The 19781-nt window shown below is 39.8% G+C and overlaps 1 long non-coding RNA gene across 1 annotated transcript; it reads right to left on the bottom strand.

Annotated features, from left to right (window-relative positions):
* Window positions 1-10837: 10837 nt before the first annotated feature.
* Window positions 10838-19553, bottom strand: LOC144712359 (uncharacterized). Its single transcript, XR_013583775.1, has 2 exons — window positions 17847-19553; window positions 10838-11189 (listed from the first exon to the last, which is right to left on the bottom strand). It is a non-coding gene; the product is annotated as an uncharacterized LOC144712359 (long non-coding RNA).
* Window positions 19554-19781: the final 228 nt, after the last annotated feature.

Below are 19781 nucleotides of genomic sequence, written 5' to 3'. Positions count from 1 at the left end.
AGTGAAGTAAAATGATCTAACTAAAAGGATGGGAAGGGGAGAAACTGTATGTTTCATCAGGATCAAAGAGTTTAACTGAAATTCCTCAACCACTTTAAAGACCAAGAACAACTAGTTGGACCTTCATAATCCTCAATCTCTTTCAATTATACTCTCTATGAGGAAGTTAGTTCAAAATTATTTTTACAAGAAATGGAGGCGATGTTTATAGATTCAACTGTATGGATGGAAAGATCCGTGAAAAAGAAGGTTACACTAAAACTTTCAGCCCAAAACCTATTTTGGATAGTTAGCTATCATGATTTGAATTTAGATCATTCTCAGTCATCTGATTTTCTCTCTCCTCTAATTATCAGCCATCAGAAGACAGGAAAAAGTGAAAGAGTCATTAAAGAGCTCCAAAAAAATACATGTCAATTAATAATTAACTTATAAATAAGGATCTTTAATTTAGATTCAGGAAAAATAAAAAATTTATGTTCTTTCAGAATAAGAGATCACAAAAACCCTGAAAGATATTAACAAATTTTAAAATTCAAAATATAATTCTAAAAACATTTAGACTTCATAACACGCATATATCATCAATTTGATGAAAATAAACATGTAATTACGGTTATATTAACCTACTAAAAATGTGTGTTCTCAGATCTATCTCCACATAAGATTGGAAATCATTAGGTGTGATTAGATCATATTTATTCAACTACCTGGACCAGTTCTAAAACTGTCAGTTATTGCCAAGACCAATACTCCGGAATGAACAATCACTTATAGTTTCTTTATGAATGTGAAGCAATGCTAAATTCATCCAGCTAAGTTATTGTTAGTTCATTATTTCTTAGCAGGAAAATAGACAAATATGGACAAAAGTAATGAATTAAAAAAAATCAAGGTCGTGATACTGAAAGTTATCATTACAGAAATAATCATATTTTACAGAATATGAGGGCTTTATTAGACAAAAGTAATGAATTTCATGCTTCATAGTTTTTAATTTTATGCATAAAATTAAGTCTCATTCAGGGTATATGTATATTAGCTGTGATGTGAGACTTAAGCATAGTTGATTTACATAAATATTCATAACTCACAGAATATGAGGACCTGATTGTGGTATTGAGATAGATGGGAAGTGATTTGATTGGTAAATTGTGAAATGATGATGGATACCTTTAGAAAATTTGGCCTCCAATGGTTCTAATCAAAAACCTTAAGAAGAAAACTTTTATCCGCCAGGACAAGAGATAACAGAAAGATTTTAATAGTTCCCTACTTTGTACAAATGTGGATAGCATCATTGTGAGGTGTGAAGTGTGAAGTGAAGTGAAGTGAAGTGAAGTGAAGTGTGAAGTGAAGTGAAGTGAAGTGTGTGAATTGAAGTGAAGTGTTAGTTGATAAAAATTATCTTTAAAGCAATACACTACTACATGAAAATGATAACAAATTTTCAAGTAACCATTTTAGAGTAACTAGATAAATGTCATAAATACTGACTAAGTTTTGAATGATTTGATTTTTTTATTTCAGAATTTTAATACGAAAACCCATTTCACTCGAGTCGAGTGGATCTATTCTGACTAATTTTTTATGTTTAATTTATGCATATGACCTTATGACTTTTAATGTTTAATTTATGTGTTGGAAAGTGTTCTTTCATATTTTAATTTTTAACACATTTTATGAATTGAAATTAATAAAATGGATATAAACTAATAATAAAGTTTCAAATAATTTCAAACATAGTTTCAATAACTTGGTTAACCTTTAGACAATGATTCAGAATTCAGAGAGAGTTTTTAATTTATCTCGAGTGGAAAAGAAAATAACTTTTGTTTGTTATGATCTCTAGGCTACAAGCTAGTCCATCTTATTTTAATTTATAATTTTTCACAGAAGACGCAATTAATCTGATCCACTGGTTCTTATTTTAGATATCCATTTTTTACTTTCTATCTAGGAACCTTCGTGTTTTAATTTATTAAAACTAGTTTGAGACTCTCCACACTTATTTTTATAATCTGAAAAGTTTTGAATTATTTTTATAAAATATCAGCATTATACTTCATAGAAGAATGGAGATAAAACATGATTATCTTTCAATGAGTTTTTTTTCAATATCCTGATTATGGGTTTGGTTAGAGTTTCTTCATTCTTCTCCCATGGTTCTTTTACACTAGATTAAACATAACAATATTTCTTAAATATTCATCCTGATTTGTGCGACAGAATATTTAAGAAATATTTTGACGTAGGACGACTATGGGATGGACGATTTAGGGCGGATGACGAGGCTATGGGTAGGAATGGGTAAGGGATAAAACAATCCACAGAAATCACGGTCGATTCTCGGACTTAAAACCGATGAAATCTGGTGGTGCAGCTCCGACCCTTATCGAGGGCGGGAGTACTGTCTTCCCCCACCGCGACGATGCCTAAGCACCGAAATCAATACCTCGAATTCACGTCGCGAAGAAACACTCGAGAAAAGGAGAGAAGAAGAGGAAATCCAAGTCTAATTCTGGACGGCGTGGAAACTTCCGAGAAAATACTGAGCGGAGAACACGCCGACACCACAGGGTTCAGGTATACCTCAGCACCGTAGTGCGTGTAGAGGCTGCAGGTAATTCTGCTCGTGGCGGCGAAAGCGGCGTGATACTGGAACGGCGCTCGGGCGTTGTCCGCCCTGGTTGGCGTTATGGCGGGACGCCGGGTCGGGCGGCGAACTCCCGCGCGCGCGCGCGCGGTGCGCGGAGCGCACGGCGGCACGCAGCGCTGGCGCGGGCGCCTGCGCGCGCCGCGCGCGGAGTGCGGCGGACGACGGTTGTGGCGTGTTGACTTCTTCGTTGACTCCTGTTGACCGAGGTGGGTTGACTTCTGTTGACTTCATCTTTGGATCCGTAACGTCTGTGTTGACCCCGACTGCCTGCGGTGACGTGTCCCGGGCTGATGCATTGGCGTCCTCGCCATCATATTTTTTTTGAAAATAAATAATCACATAAAATACACTTAGTTCTCTTATATAAACAATTAATTTCAGATTAATATTAAATCACCTATTTTAAAAATCACATGAATGCAAGAAAGCTATGTCTCGTATGCTTATGATGGATCATAAAATTGTTTTTATTATTGCAGAATCATTTGTAGAATCAGAAAGATTACAATTTTTACTTTCAGATAAACTTTAAAAAAAAATTATAGGGTAATATCAATGAAAAGTGTAAATGTATGTAAAAATTTAAGGGATATAGTAAATATCCCATTTATCATTTAAAATAAAAAATTATGGTTGATATGATTCATCTCATTGATCTTTAGGGTTGCCATTTTAATGTGATCAATATATGAATGAATGATATAATCTAGACAAATGAGTTGATTGATAATCTATAACATAAGAAATGCATGTATATTTCCATAAATTTTTGATTTTTTGGGTACTATTAATTTAGAATTTATAACGTTATTATTTGAATTAAACAAATATCTATGTATGAGCTAGAAAATCCAATTTTTGCACATTATGGTTATTTTTCACTAACTTCCATCACTTTCCTAAAGTTAAGAATTTTGATTACTGATGAGTATTTTATTGTCCAAATGTGAAGAAATTTACAAAAATTAAAAGATACAATTCTTAGAGAATTGGAGAATTTTTGGGAGCTTAGTGATTCTAGAAAGAGGCTTGAAAGGATCAAGTAGAGTTGTTGACCTTCAAAAAATAAATCTGAGGAAGATGGGCCACTACCTGACCTGACAATTGAGCTCTAAAAAGCCTTCCAAAGAAATTAATGGAAGATTACAAGGGGAAGCTTTCAATCCATGGAGAAAAGTAGGAAAAAATGGCAAAAAAAGAGAATAGAAAATATCCAAAGGGGTATTTCAGTGATTATTCTTACGTATTAATACTCCTTTTCTCCAATATTTCCCCTCATTCAGGATGTTCTCCAGCACGTGGCTGGCCAAGGCATATTTCAGAATCCAGGTTGTTCAACCTGCTTAATATTAGTTTGTTGAAGTTTTCATTCAATCTCATCTCTTGTTTGCATTTAAAAATGTCTGATCATTGAGAGAAATAAGGATCCAGAATTGAGAGGAAGCACTGAGGGCTCACCAGGCTTGCATTGAGGTTTTAGGAATCTAGATCTACATTTTCCCATCATTAGCGTTCCATTTCCCTCTAAACAATCATCACTTTCTCACTCTAACCATTAATAGAATCTTTTAATTCTCTCTCTAGACCTTTATCCATATCCCGAGTTCATCCCTAAAATTTTCATAAAAGATCTTATTGATTTGGACCTTCAAATCCCCTCTCAACTACCTTCTACACCCCTTCATTTTCTCTCTATCTCCTCATTTCAACATTTCCTCTATCTAGAGTAGTTTATTTCTCTCTCTAAAACCATTTCTATCTCTCTCCAGACCTCCACCTTCCCACATCGAACTCAAAAAAAAAAAATTAAAAAATCAATTGTTATCCCTTCAAAACTTGGATTTTCCCCCCCATAGCCGCCAATGTACGCTGATGTGCGGTGTCATGCGGTGGTTGTGCGGCAGGGACACCCCTCCACCTGCCAGACCATGCGCAGGCAAAACACACAACAATCAGGGAAAGGATCACTGGGCAAAGGTCCGCCGACCCGAAACCCCAAACCCCAAAGCGCACTCCGCCCCCTCTCCACCAAACCCCAAACAGCAGATAATTTTTGTGTTTATGGCATTTAAAAAATATAACAAAAAATCACAAAAATATAATAATAAGGAAAATTTTGGAAAAATTATTTACTACATTTAAAATTTCCAAAAAATCAGGAAGAACCTTAAATCTAATATAATCGATATCTAGGAATTTAACATCTCTAACTCTTAAAAATCCTAAATTCTTATAAAATCTCTAACTCTAGGTTTTAATATTTCTATTGGTTTTTGGTGTAAATTTAATTTCATAAAAATTCTAAAAATATATCTTTTGACTTGCAGTGTCAGCTAAAATAAGTAAAATTAGAGTAAAATATTTTTAGTGTTTTTCTGTGTATTTCTACTTCAATTTAAGCCATAGGAAATTATATAAAGTAACTAAAAATTCTACAAAATCAAAAAAAATGTTTCTTGCTTTTAAATGCATTTTATTCATTACAAGGTTGAGAAAGTTCTGAAATTATACTTCTGCCTCTCTATGGATCGACCCCTTATTTGCCCTGTATTAATTATAGAGTACTTAACTGAAAATTTTCATAAATATTTTTGGTTAATTCTGAGCTAAAATAATGACATAAAACCCCCTAAATTTGGACTTATCAATGACTATCTAGGTATATAATAAGCATAAATTTAGCATGTGACTCTGTGATAGGGGGAGAGCCTCTTTAGTTGTCTTTTGCTTTCTAATTCTGATAAATGGAGAACAAGAAAGCTTCAGGGATAAAAAATTTAGAGATTTCAAGATTAATTTTACACAGATATATGGGTTTACTGAACAGAAGGAATGGATGGATCGAGGAAGATCGACGAAAAAACCATCACAGTTCACATATCAGAAGGTATGGATGGATAGAGGAACATAACCTGACATTTCTTGTACCTTTTCTGATATCATGTTTTGATGATGGATAATTCTTCACTATTGGACTTGTTTCTCCTTCATCAATCTACATATCAAATCATCATTGTGTGGTGGAATCCTCAGACTTTCTTACCATTCTGCATTGGGAATGCCCTTTCACCATATATCTGATTAGGATTCATACCGAAATGGTGCACCCTTATATTTCCCAAAATTATTCTTTAATCCGTATTTCTTCATGTGACATGAGTACCTTTACATTCAAAGATAAATTGCGCCATATTAACTTCTTTTTTCCGTGCACCCAAAATTCAGTTGAATCTAAAGAATCAAGTAAGCTTAGTTACATTGTTCGACCAAATCACTAAATTAGGACTTAGTAAAACAAATTATTAGTTAAATAATTTAATCCTAACACTCTGAATATTACATTTTCTAACATTGAATTAAAATCTCAAAATAAAGTTAACAACACCCTTTTTACTGAATGAATGTGTTGTTATCAAAGAACCTCCAACTAGCTTATTAATATTACCTTTGTGTTGGCATTCTTTTGATTTTTTAATCAGTTAATGCATCAAAACAAACAATCGACATAAAATCTTTACAAACACATACTGTTTACAAAACAATAATACCTTACATGGCAATCAGACAAAAGTATACATAGGACATGTATGTCCATCCTCTCCTTGCTTCAAAAAGCTAATACATTTTGTAAAAGGCAATTGGATTATTTCCAGTTCAGGCATTATGGATAGTAGTGCACTCGATTTTGGTAGTTGATAATTAAAAAACTATAAATCAGGATAAAATTGATAGTTGAAGAGTCTTCTTTATGCAAAAATATTAATAATACTTTTCAAAATAGGGCAAAATATGTATAGGATGAACTGGAAGACAAGGTGTTCGATCCGTTTTTATAAAATAAATATTGAATGTTTTTTAAGTTTCTGACAGTTTTCCAGAATTGAAGTCGGTAACAGGAAGCAATATAGGAAAACTAGTTTTTCAGAATTTAAATATTCATTTATTTGTTTTGATTGTATGAATTTTGTAATAGTTTAACATTATAATTTGCATTTTTTTACAAACAATGAGGTAAAACGATATCGATGAGTCGAAGTGTGCCACTTTGAATTGAATCCAATCAAGAATGACATATAAAGAGAACCCAACCCCAACAATTAGGCTAAATTGGACCAAGGTTCTATGGGGACTTTTGTCTCTGTACCCTTCATCCATATATTTGGTTTCATTTATTTAGAGTCCTATCAGAAATGGAAAAAGAAATTTGATGCTTACCCTATGTCAATTAGATTCTAAATGTCCCTCGATATTCAAGTGAAAATGTAAATTTATAATTAAACCAATGATAGCTTTTTTCATGGTCTCGAGAATGCTAAGGCATATGTTGTATATAAAGGCCCTAGAAAGATTGTGATGATTAAGATCATTAAATTTCCTTCAAGAAAATAATTAAAATGAGCACAAAACTTTCCAACATGTCTCTTATCAACATCCTTATCATCTAGATCTGTGTACATGTCTCAAATGCTTCCTCAAAATCAATACTCACGAAGTTTAAGTAATTCTGCTTTGCAACAACTAATTTATTATCAACATGTACACTTTTATATGTATTGTCATAAATTATGTTTTTTAATGTCGTCATTCTCTATATAATTTTTTAACTCTACAATTTCATAAAAATATGACCATCTTGATTTTGATTATCCGTTCAATTTGTTCATCCAAAACGTTTAACCAAACTCTGTAAAAAACACCTTTAATTATGATTGGTACTTTTTGGATATCTGCCTCCATGAGGAACCATCTCCACAGTAACTAATCATTTTTTAGGATAACTGCTTCCATGAGGAAACACCCTTTCTCATCCTATAATTTTATGTTTTAATATTGTGGTATAAAATTTAATAATTTAAATTGAAGAATGGCATTTTTTGGCTTATAAAAATGGTCGGGTCAGTGTCTTTTTAATGTTCCATATTATGTATAAAATCGATTCATAGGTATGGATTCTCAAAGTTGATAGTACATCTTCATGTATATATAAGACTCATCATCTGATATTAGAGTTTTAATCCTTGGATCTCCAATATAATTATGTGAAGGATAAAATTTACCTTCCCTTAGTTGACTTAAATCATCAGAATAAGATTTATACCAGAAAAATATCTTCATTGCCTCCCTTGATTCTTAGGCATCTTGACTTTTGAGAGAAGACCAACACCTAGATATCTCTCATTCTCTCTCTCTCTATCTATCTCTCTCTCTCTATCTCTCTCTCTATCTCTCTCTCTCTCTATCTCTCTCTCTATCTCTCTCTATCTATCTCTCTCTATATATCTCTCTCTATCTCTCTCTCTATCTCTCTCCCTCTCTCTCTCTCCCTATCTCTCTCTCTCTCTCTCTATCTCTCTCTCTCTCTCTCTCTCTCTCTCTCTCTCTCTCTCTCTCTCTCTCTCTCTCTCTCTCTCTCTCTCTCTCTCTCTCTCTCTCTCTCTCTCTCTCTCTCTCTCTCTCTCTCTCTCTCTCTCTCTCTCTCTCTCTCTCTCTCTCTCTCTCTCTCTCTCTCTCTCTCTCTCTCTCTCTCTCTCTCTCTCTCTCTCTCTCTCTCTCTCTCTCTCTCTCTCTCTCTCTCTCTCTCTCTCTCTCTCTCTCTCTCTCTCTCTCTCTCTCTCTCTCTCTCTCTCTCTCTCTCTCTCTCTCTCTCTCTCTCTCTCTCTCTCTCTCTCTCTCTCTCTCTCTCTCTCTCTCTCTCTCTCTCTCTCTCTCTCTCTCTCTCTCTCTCTCTCTCTCTCTCTCTCTCTCTCTCTCTCTCTCTCTCTCTCTCTCTCTCTCTCTCTCTCTCTCTCTCTCTCTCTCTCTCTCTCTCTCTCTCTCTCTCTCTCTCTCTCTCTCTCTCTCTCTCTCTCTCTCTCTCTCTCTCTCTCTCTCTCTCTCTCTCTCTGTCTCGCTCTCTCACCCTCTCTCTCTCTCCCTCTCTATCTCACTCCCTCCCTCTCTCTCTCTCTCTCTCTCTCTCTCTCTCTCCCTCTGTGTCTCTCTGTCTCTCTCTCTCTCTCTCCCTCCCTCCCTCCTCTCCTCCCTCCTCCCTCCTCCTCCCCTCTCTCTTTCTCCCTCTCTCTCTTCCCCCCTCTCCCCCCTCCCCTCCCCTCTCTCCTGTCTCACTCTCTCTCTCTCTCTCTCTCTCTCTCTCTCTTCCCCCCTTCTCTCTCCCTCTCCCCCTCTCTCTCCCCCCTCTAGGTCCCCCTCTCTTCCCTCTCACTCTCTCTCCCACTCCCCCTCTCCCTCCCCTTCTATCCCCTCTCACTCTCTCTCCCTCTCCATTTCTCTCTATCTTTCTATCTTTCTACATATCTCTCTTTCCATACATTCTTCAAAATTGGCTGATAAAAAGGCTCAAAACCTTCGAGTCCATCATTGTTATATTAATTTCTTACACTCTCTTCTCTAATTTATTTTCTATTTCACTCTATACTCGCTTGTAAAGTCCTCTTTTTTAGAAAGAAATCATATTTCATATTTTACATACTCTTTTTGTGCCAACCCCTTTTAATTACATACTTTATGTTGAGTTCTGAATGAAAACTGAAATATTGATTTTATATCTAACTAAAATAATGGTAGATTTATTTCTAAGGAGGGCCAGTAAGTTACAGTAACCATTCTGTATGATTGTTTCTTTTATCGGCTGAAACTGTGTGGACATTTGTGAGACACCATGAGCAATAGTTATCTACATCCTTGTCTTATATATTCATTATCGAAAATAGCAGAGGCATATGTGATCACATCAAATGGGGTCAATAAAAATATGCTTTTATAATTCATTTCTGCAACTATAACTTTTTTTCAGGTTTGTACTTTAACTGCTCACCACTCAATGATGAAGTAAAAGTTTTTTAGTTTATTTGTAAACTTATATTTTCTATTTATTGATTCATGAGACTTACAGATAACATGATAAATGAGCCTATATTTTTATACATTTTAGATGTTTTTAGTATTATTAATTTATAATTTATCATGTTATTGTTTGAATTAACCAAATATTTATGCATTAGCTAATAATTTCAACTTTTGCACATTATGATTATTTTTCACTAACTTCACTGACTTCTATGAAGTCAATCAGTTTGATTTCTGATGAGTATTTTATAGTTCCAAATGTGCAGAAATTTACAGATATTAGAAGATATCATTCTGAGAAAAACTGGAGGATTTTGGGAGCTTAGTGACTATCAAAATGGGCTACAAATGATGAAACGGTATTGTAGGCTTTTAAAGGAGAGATCAGAGGGGCTTGGACCACGACCTGAACTACCTATTGGGCCTGCAAACACATTACAAAAGAAACAAACTGGAAATTACAAGGCAAAGCTCTCAACCCATGGAGAAAAAGAGGCAAAATGGCAAGAAAAGAGAATAGATAATGCCCAAATGGGTATTTTAGTAATTCTCACAATGTATAAATAGACTTTTTCACCCTCATTTTCCCTCATTCTAGACGTGCTCTAGCACGTGGCTGGCCATCAGGACAAGGCATTCTTCAGAATCCAGGTTGTTCAACCTGCTTAATGTAAGTTTATTGAAGTTTTCTCTTAATCTCGTCTCTTGTTTGCATTGAAAAACGCCTGATCCTAGCGAAATATAAGGATCCATACTTGAGAGGAAGCATTGAGGGCTCAGTAAACTTACATTGAGGCTTTAGGATCTTAGATTTCTACCTTTTCCATCATTTCCCATCCATTTACCCTTAAAATCCATCACTTTCTCACTCTAAACACTAATTTTCTCCACTTTCTCTCCCTAAAATAGGTTTTTTATCTCACTAGACCTTCATCTATATCCATAGTTACTCCCCTAAAAATTTCATAAAAAATCTCCTTCATTTGCACATCCAAATTCTATCTCAAACTCCTTCTACACTCTCTCTTCATTTTCTCTCTCTATCTCCTCATTTGGGCCCTTTCTCCCTCTAGAATCTGTTCTTTCTCTCTCTAGACGTCCATCCATATCCAAAGTTCATCACCTCAAAATTTCATAAAAAATCTCCTTCATCTACACCTTCAAATTCCCTCTCAAACTCTCTCTATACTATCTCTTCATTTTCTCTCTATGTCTTCATTTTCTCTCTATCCTCTCATTTCGACATTTTATCTCTCTAGAAACATTTTTCTCTCACTATAAAATATATCCCTATATATCTCTAGATCCTCAAGCATTCCCTACTTAGAATCCTAAAAAAAATCGCATTGAAATATCATTTCTTATCTTTTCAAAACACTAATTTTTGTCTTCCAGCCGCCACCGTGCGGTGCCTGTGCGGCAGAGACAGCCCTCTGCCCGCCGGTCCGCCCGCAGCCAGCGCACAAGACCGCAAGGCACAGGGTAGCCCTGTGCAGGACTTAGCCAAATCGGGTAAGTCCTGGCCATTGGGTTAATCCCAATAAGGCTTAAGCCAAAGTTGGCTAAGTCTTGACTTAGTCAAATTGGGCTAACCTTAGTGGGCTGACCCACTAAGAGGCCTGCCCTCTACAGGCCAACCAAGGCCCGCCGGCCCAATCCGCCGTCACCGCCGCTGCCGCCGCCGCTGCGATTGCCAGAGTAGGTAAATTTCATATTTTTTTCGTATTTAACAAATTATTTCAAAAATAGAAAAAAAATCTGAAAAATCGGAAAAATTATTTTCTGCATTGAAAAAAAATCCGAAACAAATTTGGAAAAAATCCAGAAAAATAATATAAGTTATTTAAAGTCATTTTAAAACCTAAAACATTTCAAAAAAACTCTCTTTTCTCGTTTTTAAGACTTATAGTTGTTTTTTGTATGTAAATTAATTCCAGAAAATTCTAAAAATATTTACTTCTGATTAATTTGCTAAGAGAAAACAGAAAAATCAGTTTAGAGATATGATTTTGTGTTTCTCCTTGTACTTTGGCTTAATTTTGAATCATAGGGAATTTTGAAAATTACCAACAAATCTAGAAACATCCCAAAAAATAGTATTTTTCACATTTAAAATCATTTTCTTCATCCCAAGCTTGAGAAAGAATTCTGAAATTAAATTTCTGCCTCTCTGTGGATTGATCCCTTACTTGCCCTCTATTAATTATAGAGAATTTAAGTAGAAAATTTTCATAAATATTGTTGGCTAAGTCTGAATCAAAACAACGACATAAAACCCCGAAATTTGGACTTATCACTTACCCAACTTGAGTTCTTAGAGTTCACAGGATTTTCTCACATCTTTACAGATTTTCATTTGAAATACATAATTCCGGCCAGTGAAATAGTGAAATTTAGATCCAAATTGGAGGAAAGTAAAATCATAATTCACATAATCGATCAGAAAAAAAAACAAGCCGTGTCTGGAGCATTAAGAAGAGGCCCAATAAATAATAAGTTCATTCTTATGCACATTTAAGCCATTTTTAGATCCAAGTCAAATAAAGGTGTGACTTGAGGGGCAAGCCTAAAATTTGAATTTTAAAATGTCCATTGTGAAATATGGTAAGCAAGACATATCTATCTAGGCTGAAAGAAAAGTAATCCTAGAGATGAAGGCAAATTGTGCAATTATTTGTTGTGTCGCCGAAATTTTAATTTTCCATTAATCAAATAAATTTGTTTAAAAATAGAAACTCACTCAGACATATAGGCTGGCCTTTAGATGCAATTTTAATACTTGTGTTGTAGTTAAGGAGACGTACTAGTAGGAATCAGGATATTGGACTGGGTCGCCTCCCACCAAGCACTAATTTTATAGTCTTCAGCTTGACTTTAAACAATTTGATTAAAGAAATTCTATGCCCATGTGGATGTAATTGTACTTCAAGGTTGACTTTAAAGATCCCTTAACGTATAAAAAGTATGATTTCGATAACAGTGGGAATTCAAGGTTCTTTTGGTCCTCTGAATGATGTTCAAGAAATTCAAAAGTCTGTCTTCTAAAATGATATCCTCTATACTTCAAAGGCTCAACCCAATATTCAGAATTATGATCCTCAGGTGTTTCCTCTAAATTTGGGCTCTAACGTCATCATCAAGCTTGATATAGAGAAAGCCTTTGATCGAGTTGAGTGGAACTTCCTTCTCGAAGTGTTGCGCCGCTTCGGATTCACGGATGTGTTCATCGCACTAGTCGATGCTTGCATCAGGGAGAATCACTTCTCCCTCTTGATGGATGGAAATTCCACCAGCTTTTTCACGGCTGCGCGGGGACTCAGGCAGGGTGACCCTATCTCACCCATCCTCTTTATATTGATGGAGGAGGTCTTTAGCCGATCGCTCACACGGGCGATCAACCAAGGCCTCATCCAACCGTACTTTACAAAGAGGGGTTGCCCGATCATCTCTCACTCCTTATTTGCTGATGATGCCATCCTGTTCCTTAATGGATCTAAAAAATCCATCAAGGAATTTATGAGTGTCCTTACAGTGTACAAGCAAGCCTCCGGCCAACTCGTCAACGCTTCGAAGAGCAGCTTTATTGTGGGCCCGTCCACCACTATGAGGCGCTCTGAGATCATTCAGCACTCCACACGATACTCACGAGGACAGCTTCCATTCGACTACCTTGGATGCCCTATCTTCCTTGGCCCTGCTCGTCATCATTATTTTGATGCCGTGCTAGGCAAGCTAAGGAAGAAACTAGAGGGATGGAAACTACGTTTCCTCTCCCCTGGAGACCGCATCCAACTAATACGACATGTCCTCATGAGTATCCCGCTACACACTTTGGCGGTCCACTCACTATCACTTACGGTTCTCCGCTTTGTCGAACGCCTATGTGCACGCTTCCTATGGTCTGGTCATTTCGAGGGGGAGCGATGTCACCATTGGGTTTCTTGGGAGAAAGTGTGTCGGCCGACACTCGAAGGGGGTCTAGGGATCAGACGCCTCTCGGATGTCCAAGACATACTTCAAAAGAAACTGGTATGGCGTATGCGTACCACCCACTCCCCATTGGGGAGTTTCATCTTAGCTAAATACAAAGAATGTGCCCGACGCGAGCTTGATATTCGGGGCACCAAGCGATGGCAGACATGGCAGCGCCACTGGCTGGAGATGAGTCATGTGACCCGTTGGCACATCGGCCGAGGCGACATTAGCGCTTGGTATGACACCTGGCATGCTGATGCGGCGCTCACCTCTCATCCTCAGTTCGTACCACACAGTGTGCGCCTCATAGTGGCCCAGTTGCTTAGAAGCAACACACCACACCTATGGGAGCAGCACGACCTTCCCTTGGCCACTTTATCTAACGTCCAGACTACCCCTCTTGACCTTAGTCCTGATTGTGCCATCTGGACACTCACACCCTAGGGAGCATACACGTGTCGTTCCTCGTGGGAGCATTTCCGTGTGAAATCTCCCCCACAGCACTAGGGTCAGCGCATTTGGCATCCGGCGATCCATACACGTGTCTCCTTTTTCCTTTGGAGACTCCTCCACCGAGGCCTCCCGACTGACGATCGAGTGGCTCAGATAGGCTGTTCTCTTAGTTCGCGCTGCCACTGCTGCCCCACTCTCCCACACACAGAGACGATAGATCATCTTTTCTTCCATAGCGAGACGGCAGTGGACTGCTGGCGCCTCATCACCGACTGTCTTCGTCCTTTGACACCGTCTGAGTGTTTCAACAAGTTTATCCTCTCGTCGACTCGCTCTGCACGGAGCCCCATCATCCCCATCACCATAGCTTATCTTCTATGGGAGATTTGGAAAGGGCAAAATTCGTCTCGTTTTGCAGGTACACCTATGCGAGCTGAGGACATCAGGCGTCGAGTTCAGCTGTGGCTTCGACGCATTCAGCCTCTCCTCACACCGCGAGACAGCCGATCACCACTTGCATGTGACCTCCTCTACTCTATTGGCATCCCGGTGACCCCCCTCGCCACCCGCATCCAGTATTGAGTAGTTTATTGGCTCCCACCACCAGTAGGCTTCCTCAAATTGAATGTGGATGGTGCGGCAAAAGGGAACCCAGGGCCAGCAGGGGGCGGAGGTGTCCTCTGCGATCACACAGGGAGCCTCCTTCTTGCCTTCTCTTATTATTATGGCGTACAAACTAATACAATAGCCGAGGCTATGGCGATACGTGATGGTCTCCTCCTCTGTGAGGAACGGAACCTTCATAGTATCATCGTGGAATCGGACTCACAGATATTAGTTGATATGTTTCGTGCAAGCACATGCTCCCAGTGGCGACTACGTCAAGCGTGGAACGACATCATGTGCCGCTCGCGTATCGCGTGCTTTCGTCATCAGCTGAGAGAGGGAAACTAGACAGCTGATGCCCTCGCCAACCATGCGGTATACGCTCGCACCCACTCCACTCTTTTCTATTCTTGGCAGGAGCTTCCGCTCATGGCCCGAGGATGTCATCGGCTCGATCGTCTTGGCTTGCCCTCCCTCCGCATACGCCGCCTCCTCGCGACGCCCAGCCCGTGGGATTGGAGGATCGCCTGGAGCGCTGGCTTAAGAGGCGTGGACCGCGCCCGCCTCGACTAGAGCGTCACTCCGCCCACTCCGAGCACACATAACGACGACGACGAAGAACCACCTCGATTAGAGCGCCACCAAGCGCTACAATGACCTCGTGGAACCGCTCCGGAGAAACGACGACGAACACACTTCCTCGAGCGTCCGCGAGGTATCACTCATGTATCTTTTCTTTTCCCTAACTATGGGCGTGGACGAGTGGGATCCGAGTGTAATTTGGATATATATACTCGATCCACGCCCACAAACATTGAAAAACACTACACTTTACAAATAAAAACCCCCTGGGTGGCATCTAGGGCACGGCTGGATCGGACTACGGGCACAACCCTAGGGTTGGACGTACTCGGCACCGTGATTTTTGCCATTAAAAAAAAAAAAAAAGAACATGTGTTCTCTCCTCTGCATTTAGGATCCTCCAACTCAAAGATGTCTTCCCTTTCATTTACAACTATCATGGAGGCTTTATCCATATTCTCATAAAATTGACATCAATTACAACGTCCACTCCTATAGCTTCCCCAGGTACATTATCTAATATAACACAATAGGAGTCTCATTGTATGGTATCTTCTCTATATGTCTGATCATCTAACTCGTACACAATTTCATTATCATCATTGATCATCATGGGGTATGATTCGATATCTGCATGGAGTGGAGGGTCAATCTTGATAACATTGATGGAAATATATGTGACATTAATTCATGATTTGACTTAGTGAATTATGATGAGATCATAATACGAAGATCACTAGTCATTATGTATGTGTTCTAAATATTCCTATTAGAAGGATAATCAAGAAGGATATCGAAGTATCAAGATAGAATAGCACTATCTAGCTTCACTCATATGATGAGTATGGTCGGTCTCTTAACCATTAGTGTAGAGACGCTAAGGATAGATAGTAGGTGCTCTTTAGTAGAAAGAATGAATTGAACTAAGTTGTACGAATACCTAAATGGTATTATACTGAACTTTCAATCAGGTTGATTCACGTCATGATTGTGTAAGCGACCTTTAGATCTGAGACACCAAATATGCATTTTGGACAAAGAGTTGTACTTTGACTATGACCTACATGTTCCTGACCATGGGATCATAAATAGTCTTAGTTCGGGTGCATCAAGAAGTTTATGAAGATGATTGAGTGGTCAAGATGGGACTGTCCACGCTCTGTATAAAAGTTGACAGCTCAAGGAAGAAGATGCAATAAAGTCCTTAGCAAAGGCAGTAAAATATCAGGAGAAGAGTTCTCTCATGATTTCTGATAATGCATCAATATTAACTCGGATGATCGATTAGGGTTTGATAGTTGACCTTACCCTAAGTCATCCAAGGAGCTTCAAGTGGATGAGGGACTATACATACACAGTAACCGATGATGAATAGGTTCCATGAGTGAGTCGATACATACTCTGTATCTTCTAGAGCACAAGGTGTAGCTTGGCAGCCCACGTGTTGGAGACTCAACCTATCGATTGGGTTAAATCAATCTGACATTAATTAATCTATATGACGATATAGTTAATTAATTTAGAAAGCCAATAAAGGTTATTGGGCCGTTGGAGTTGTTGACAAGACTGATACATGAGCCTAGAGGGTCACATGCAAATAGTTTTTTGGATATCAGAAGATATACTTAAGTTTTGGGGGTTTTGTAAAAAATACCAACTTATTATAAATAGGGGAAGGCTCTGAATAAACTTCACCCAGGCACGAATTGTTTAGGGGCCACCTCTTCTTCTTCTTTCTCCCCACACTTCATGTCTATTCCCAATGCGATCGGGACGACATAAAGATCGCAACGAGAAGGAGGATATCCAATGTGCCAAGGACTACGTAGATACTTCTAGAGGCAGCACACTAGAGCAGCTCCCTGCGACACTTTTGAGGATCAAAGAAATCACGTATTTGATCCGTGCATAGGTTTTTTGTTTAACAATTTTATCGATGTCGTTTTATTCTGTTTATCTTTTCGGCTGCAGAATGTTCGATTTGTTAATCCATATCAAGGCCTGTACAACCCAAATATCATCACCTACATGTTCCTCCCGAAGATCTTCTAAGGTATGATCAGAGACACATTATCATTCATTTTGAAAAATTTTGACTTCAAGATCATCCTTAAAATTATCTCTCAAATCATGTTTAGTATATTCATAAGTGATCTCCTACATTCTCTTGGCTAACACCTTGTGTTCTTCTCAAGAAAGATGCCTTTGAGATTCTTGATCAGTCTTTTCAATTTAGACATCTCATGGACTTCACATTCCCTACTTTTAAGAGGCAATGTGATGTCGGACGTCGTCTGGTCGACAACAAATATGATGGTTCGGTGCCAATAAAGGATAATGTATCGAACGTCGAAGGCGTCGTCGTCCGACGGATGCAACCCTAACGGTTATGTAACAACGACACGATGAATGGGTGTCCTACGTGTCATATGTGCAGGCTCCGACTCAAGGGAGGCGCCGAGCTCCAAGCTAGGACGAGGTCGCTGGGTGACGACAACAGTAGCCTCTCGAACCTCGTCGGAGCGACGAAGGCGTCTAAGGCCGAACAGAATCTATCCGTAGGACTCGCACATAACGGGCGGTCTCGTCTGTATCGTTAAGGCACTCGCAGAGTCGTAGTTCTCTCAATTTGCCTCTCTCATCTACCTAGCCTGAGCGCAGTGGAGTCGAGATAAAAGTATACTACAAAAGGTAAATAAATGAGCTTCGGGAGAGGATGGCGTACCTCGTCGGGGACGGTCAAAACGGGTGGGGCGGAGAGACGCCGGAGAGCAGATGATGGCTAGGCCAGTGAACTTGCGCAGGAGCTGTCGGAGAGGAGACGATGAAGGAGGATGAGCAAAGGCGACGCGCTCGAGCAAGTGTTCAAGCCTGGCAATCGTGACCACGTGTGGGGTCATTGTGACTAGAGTCAGTCAAAGGTCGCGCGTGCCCAGTTCAGTTGGGAATCGTCAGCGCGAGGCGTCATGACAGATACCCGTCCTGGTAGACGTATGCTGCGTGGCCGACTGGATCGGCGAGGGCGCTCCCTAGTTCAGGTCCCCTAGGCACGAAGGACCGATACTCTGGGTGGTAGGGTGCAACCATAGGAGGCCAGCTAGTGGTTGGGAGCTTTCTCAAACAGGTAGCAAGCGTCTTCGACTTCGATGAGCCGAATTCAGGGCAACAGTACAGCAAAGGACCAGGCGGGCGAGCAACCAAGGAACCTCCCCCCTTCTCCCAGACGGAGAATTCAGACGTCCTGGGGTAGAAGCGGAAGTGGGATTTGGTAGCAACAAAGACGCCCTCTGCCGTCCGGGAGGGAAATGGCGTCCAGAACATCCCACGGCGGCAGCTTCGTCAGCACATTGCCCCACGGAAAGGCTCTAGCGTGTGAATCTCATGAGGTCTGAATTCTATCGCCGTATGCATCCGTTCAGAAAGAGAACGGCCGCAAGCGTGGAGAAATTTCCACCACAGGTCATTCAATGGGAAATCGTGGGCGATCAACGGGAAATGGGCACACGCGGAGGTAACTTCTGATTCTTCTCGCACGGCATCGTAAATTCCGTTCACGATCGCAGATTAGCGGTGAGTTCCTTTGCTGGTAGTCGATAGAGTGGAGCTCGGGGTTTGGAACACATGTGGACGTCAAATTGGGAGTTTTGGCACTCCCACAATGCCCAATTTTCCTCAGGAACCCCTCACAGATGCCAACGGTGAGAATTGTCGTGGCCGACCATGGAGGGACATCTGTCGAGGAAATGCTGGATCTTGGACGATGGATGGGTCGGAGGCAGATGTCTGGATGGGAATGGCACCCTCCCAGCTTCCCCTAACTCTCCCTTGTCCCTTCTCTCGCCCTCCCCCCTCTTCTCCTCTATTCTTCCTTTTCTGCAAAGGGGAGGTGAGACCAGATAGAACAAGAACAACACTCAGTCAAAGTTTCTTCCTGGTCTAAGGGATTAGGGCGGCCCCCCTCTTCTATTATAAAGGGGAAAGGATGGGCCCTTAAGTGGGTCAACAAAGGGGGGGAATAGGGTCCTTTAGGAGGCCCTTATAGAATGGGCCCCCATTACACATAGAGGGGGAAATTTATAATTAAAAGAGAATGGAACGAGGACGAAAAGCCCCCTTCCCATGACGATGAAACACGGGTATGAGATGCATCGCTGTGCAATGAAAACAAGACGACGGGTGTTGGAAAAAACACAAAACATGAAAATGAAACGAGGAAAATGAAGATAGGATATTTGAGCATTATCACCTGATCTTCAATGACGGTGGGGGGAGACGCGGACGACGTCGCCGACGATCTTCGATGGCGTTCGCCATCAAAATGTAGTGGTCATGTTCCTACACAATTTCAGTATTCCCATCGTTGGAACATGAAGTTCATTCACATTACCTCTCTTAAGTATGGGCCACGACTCACTGAGATATGCATGTAACACATCAAGCGATGTAAAAAATTGTTCTCTTCTATCAGTGTTCCAAGTCAACAGGCCCCATGACTGTTGTGAGTCTAGTGCATAGAAATCAGGTTCATATCTAAATGTGGAAGTCATGTTTTGATCTCATTGATCTTGTGTGTGATCATGTGTAAGGGATCCATCATTCTCGTATGGTGCATCAAGAGAATGTTGGGGTAATAGTGGTTGTCCCCATAGAAACGATTATA

The sequence above is a fragment of the Wolffia australiana genome, chromosome 1 (assembly GCF_029677425.1).
Source record: "Wolffia australiana isolate 7733 chromosome 1, ASM2967742v1".
Taxonomy (NCBI): Eukaryota; Viridiplantae; Streptophyta; class Magnoliopsida; order Alismatales; family Araceae; genus Wolffia; species Wolffia australiana.
The sequence above is the reverse complement of the archived record's forward strand: the minus strand, read 5'-3'. Positions and strand labels throughout refer to the sequence as shown.